This window comes from Triticum urartu, chromosome 5A, assembly GCF_056163025.1.
Source record: "Triticum urartu cultivar PI428250 chromosome 5A, HENAU_Tu73, whole genome shotgun sequence".
Lineage (NCBI taxonomy): Eukaryota > Viridiplantae > Streptophyta > Magnoliopsida > Poales > Poaceae > Triticum > Triticum urartu.
Window position 1 is genome coordinate 83,872,724 of NC_141877.1, and position 5,598 is coordinate 83,878,321.

A 5,598-nucleotide genomic window follows, 5' to 3' on the forward strand; every position below is an offset into this window, starting at 1 on the left:
TCGCCATAGGGATGACCCGGCCCCTCCTGGGCGGGTCATACCTAATAGCCATATCCCCAACATTAGGCCCCAGGTGGATTTGAACTTGTTCTTGTCAATCTTCAACACTTGGAAAAATCCTTCCTCCTCTTACTATGAAGTATTGTAACCTGCCATGATGTCGTGTCCAAAAGTTGCGATAACCCACCATGACGTCATCTGCGATTAATGCTACATAGAATCCAAATCTTAATAAATCTCTTTCTTTTACTGACCCTTCGAAAATCAAGGCGCCCATGCCGTCACATATCCATTAATTGTTCCTCGATTCTCGCGCCTGCCATTTGTGCTTCCAAGCCTATAAATAGGACCACAGAGTCTCCTTTCATTCTTCTCCTTTTCCTTCTTGCTTTCTTCCTCCCCGTGATGCACCAACCTACACGAACCCCGCCGCCATCGACCTTCGTCTCCGACCTCAACTACACGTCCGAGAAGACGCAAAGCCAGTCAAACAACCCCTCCGCCGACTGTCGGAGGAGAAGAGAAGGATCGTGGGAGAGGAGATAGCCCGGCTTCTGGCAGCCAGCTTCATTATGGAAGTTTTCTTTCCAGAGTGGCTCGCCAACCCGGTCCTTGTGCTAAAGAAGAACAACAAGTGGCGCATGTGCATAGACTACACGAGCCTCAACAAGGCCTGCCCCAAAGATCCCTTTGCCCTGCCAAGGATTGATCAAGTGATAGACTCCACGGCCAGATACGAGCTGTTGAGTTTCTTGGATGCTTACTCTGGGTACCACCAGATAAAGTTAGATCCGGCAGACCGCCTGAAGACCGCCTTCATCACGCCATTCGGAGCCTTCTGCTACCTGACTATGACATTCGTCTTGAGAAATGCCGGTGCCACTTTTCAGCGTTGCATGCAGAAGTGCCTCCTCAAGCAGCTCGGCAGAAATGCCCACGTCTACATAGACGACATTGTGGTGAAGACGGAGAAGCGCGGCACCTTGCTGGAAGACCTCAAGGAAACATTTGAGAACCTACGCCGGTTCCAAATCAGGCTTAACCCCAAGAAATGCGTGTTCGGAGTGCCAGCCGGCCAGCTCCTAGGCTTCCTGGTCTCCGAACGCGGCATCGAATGCAACCCAGTAAAGATCATGGCCATTGAGAGAATGGCGATTCCCACCAAGCTTCGAGACGTCCAGAAGTTTACCGGATGCTTGGCCTCCCTGAACCGCTTCATCATCCGGCTCGGAGAGAAAGCTCTTCCCCTCTACCGCCTCATGAAGAAGACCAACCACTTTGAGTGGAATGACCAAGCCGACCAAGCTTTTCATGAGCTCAAGAATATGCTGGCCACGCCGCTTGTCCTGGCGGCGCCGACTGAGAAAGAGCCCATGCTCCTCTACATTGCCGCAACCAGCCGAGTGGTCAGCACCGTCATCATAGTCCAACGCCCAGAAAAGGGCCGAGCCCAGCCGGTCCAGAGGCCGGTGTACTATTTGAGCGAGGTGCTGTCTACCTCGAAGCAGAGCTACCCACACTACCAGAAGATGTGCTACGGCGTGTACTTCTCTGCCAAGAAGCTGAAGCCCTACTTCCAAGTGCTATGGCTAGCCGAGATCTTGAATGTATTTTGTCATGGCGGCTTACTCTGTGGAACCAATTTTTTGTTGCTGGCAACCTTTGAATATCCTTAGTCATGGCGGCTTACCATGCCGGCTTATTTTTCCTCCATATACCATTAGCCCTTATTTAAACCGCCATTACACATTTATATGGCAATCATTAACCTGTAGTTCCACCAATTAACTTGAACCGGCAAATTATTTTCTTTCTAGCTTGTCTTTTCGCCATGCCGCCAAAGACGATGACAGTGTGCAACTGGGTCCCTTCCGCAGTCACTGAGGACACTCTGAAGGATTTTGTCACCGTTGGGTATTTACCAGTAAAGAGCATTATGTCCTATCACGCCCCTGACCCGGCCAAAGAAAGACCTCAGCCCAAGGATGGTGAAGTCATCGTCTTTACTGACCATATGAACTGGGGCTTTTCACCGCCCGGCTCAAAATTCTTTAGAGATATTCTACACTTTTTCAAGCTTCATCCACAAGATCTGGGACCCAATTCCATATCAAACATCTATAATTTCCAAGTTTTCTGCAAGGTTTATCTTCAAGAAGCACCTACTGTTGAACTCTTCTGAGAGTACTTTTACTTGAACCGCTAGAATGAGTATACCAACGGCCCCAGTTTAGAATTTGGTGGGATTTCAATTCAGCGCAGACGGGATGTTGTTTTCCCTCTAGTAGTATTGCCAAGCCATCCCAAGGACTGGAATCAAACCTGGTTCAATTGCGAAGATACATCACCGGCTGATGAAAAACCAATGTTGGGTTATCGTGTTGAGCGTCTTGACGCTAAATATTCGCTCCCTGACAAACTCTATGCCGCTGAGCGCAAGAAACTTCAACCAACCATCAAAAGGGTTCAAGATTTACTGGGAACGGCTTAGCAGGAGTTGACTTGATCTGATGTTGGATTGCATGGCGGATCATCCCTCTAAGCCGCCGATCTGATTTGATGTGCAACTACACCGAAGGAACGGACGATCCCTTACGTCATAGCTCCCTTCGTATGACTGAAGAAGCTATTGTTGAGATGTCAACCACTCTTGTCAACGGCAAATATGAAGAGTGCAGCAAAGTAGGATTGAATCCTTTCTGCAAACTTAACCCTGCACCAGAGGTAAATCCCCTTGACTCCATTTTTTCTTCAGTAGTTAAGTACTTGCATGATTTTCAACCTGTTATTTACCTACAGGCCAAATCTAACTTTTGGAAAGCCAAATATGATCATGAGGCTGCCAAAAAAGCTAGAGCCGCCACAATAGCCGCCAAGAAGACAACCAGAAAATCCAAAAAGAAAATAGCTGCTTCTGATCTCCTCAAGATGGATAACGCCTCTGAGTCGGAGGTAGCCCTTGACCCGCTGGGCCTGCTTTTTAACAACCTTATTGACACTGACTCTTATCAGGATAACACGGGGGCCAGCCAGGCAATAGAAGAATAGGTAATTATTTCCTCCAATTCAGAACCTTTGCCAAGGCAAAAACCTCGACGGGTAACCCGGAAAGTAAGGTTTTCACACCCCTTGGCTTATTTAGATCCTCATTTTCTTTTGAAAAAACAGCAACATGAGAGCCGCTGTCAGACCCGGACCAGTGACGACAATGAGCTGCCCTCCAGCTTACCAAAAACTCCTCGGAAACGCAAGAATGAGGTTCCTTTAATTTTTGAATTTTGCCTTTATCAAAGAATCTATTTCCTTGCTCTTTTAACTGTGATTTTACTTTTGCAGGAGGTCTCTCATTCTTCTGGTGACTCTTCACAAACTCAACTTCCGGCTTTCAAGACTGCCCCTGGGTAAAGATAGTTATCCCTCTTCTGCATCTTTATGTCTGTATCATTATACTGAATCATCAAATTCTTCTTAGTGGTCAAGCAAAGCCCAAGAAGGTCAGGGTGGCTAAGTCGACTAAAGACCCAAAAGCCGTTGAATCGGCACTGCCGACTCCTGTCCCGGGACAACCTGAAGCACCAGAAGACCCCGTTGTCAACGTTCAATTAGATCCTCCTGAGCCGTCTGTTGACGAAACCGTTCTTAATCCATCTACTGTTGAACCGTCAAGCTCAACTAACCCGCCGGAGACGTATGACAATGATGTTTTAATCACTGGTAGTAGATTCGTTGAGCCGGGCAATCCAACTGTGCTAGCAATACACTCCGCCAAGCAAGAGGCTTTGGAGAAGCAAAAGGTGCGATTTGACATCTCTCACTATGCTCACCTGAGTATTAGTGACGTGCTATCTGGCTACCTTAGTCACGTGCATTCCAGCTATGACTCTGAAATTGAGATGGTCAAACAGCTACAACTAAAATATGAGGTACGCTCTCCGGCTTTCATTAGTTTATATGCTCTGTCAGCCCCCAAGTCTCCTGATTATGATAAACTTGAATGATCTGTAGACTTGTACTATAGGTTGATGTTCTGACCTAGATTTTTCCCAAGTCCGGTTTAAAATGTTTAACCAGATTTATCTAATTAGCATAATTTCGCACCTGTAGTTCCCAAGGGCCGGCTTAATTCATCGTGAATGAGCCGGTACTTAACTTCATAACTTTTCCTGAACCAGTCCAAACTAATATTGTTATCCGGCTCAAGAGGGAAAACTTTCTGAATACCATGCATTAGCCCACAAGTGCCCAGCGTTGTTACCTGTAAAACACTTGGGACTTTTTTATAAGAGTCATTTCTGCATTTAAGAATTGATTTGGCAGACATTAGCCCCCAAGTGCCAAGTGGTGTTTCTTTGCAAAGTGCTTGGGACTATAATCATTATGACCTCTATTGGAATAAACTTTGACACATCTGTGCATGTCTGCAGACCGCCATAACTGACTTAGATTCTCAACTGGCTGATGCAAAAACCCGGCTGGCGGCTCAAGAAACTGAGGCAAAGAAGGCTGAATCCAAACTCCAGTTGAGCATATCTAAAGCAGAGAAACTGAAGACCAGTTTTAATGCAGAGAAAAAAATCTTGGGCTGACGAAAAGACTTCACTAACACAGTGTGTTGAAACGGCAGAGGCGGCTCTCAAGGAAGTTACCGCTGAACTCACTGGTTTAAAGAACCGTGTGTCTCAGATGGTCTCTGCAATCTTCGGTGAGTCACCGTATTATTTACTTAAATTCTATTTTTGTCACCATAATGTGAGTCGTCTGCTTAACCTTTTGGAAATACCTCATAGGTCCACGAAGCAGCAATCTGAGTCAAAACAGCTCAATAAAGCTCAAGGCAGTTTACACCCTTGTAGAGCAACTGTATACTGGAGCTCAACGGGCTCTTGCCATTATCTCCCCGGCTAACCAAGGACCAAATTTATTGAGTGATGTCTTGAAGAAACTATCCATCTTACCTGCCAGGTTCAAGAAGTCAAGTGCTCCTGTGCGAGAGCCGGAGCCGTAACAGCCTTAAGCCGCTCTAAGGCCTAGGTGCCGGAGCTAGACCCGGCAGACGTAGCCAAGGGGTATCCCAGTTTTAAGGAAGATGGGAGTCCCTTCGACCAGGAAGACTTTGCTGCTTGTGTAAAGGAGATCCGTCCTCATGCCACCATCATTGCCGAAGAAACCAATCTTACCAAGTATCAGCCAGGTTTTGATGTTGAGAATAAAAAGATGGCAACTCCTTCATATAAAGTGATGGATCTAATCCCGCCGGTTCGCCAGCAAACCTTTTCCCCGGAAATTGACCCGTCTGGTCTAATTGATGACGAAGCTGAGTTCGTCGCTCTTCACGGCTTTGATTGGTCCAAGCCCAATTTCCAAACGGTGGAGAAGGATGAACCGGCAAGGGATGAGTCGTAACCATCCAAACAACCTGGCCAGGATTGATGAACCGGCTTTAGTTTATCATCTGCTTATGAAAAAAACAGTATTATCCTTTTGGGCTCCAAGTGCCTTGTAATAGGCTAGCTTAAAACTTCATGTTCTACTTATGCCATCGTGCATATTGTGCTGCATACAACATTTTTATCCGTGATGTGAAGATATGCATTTCAT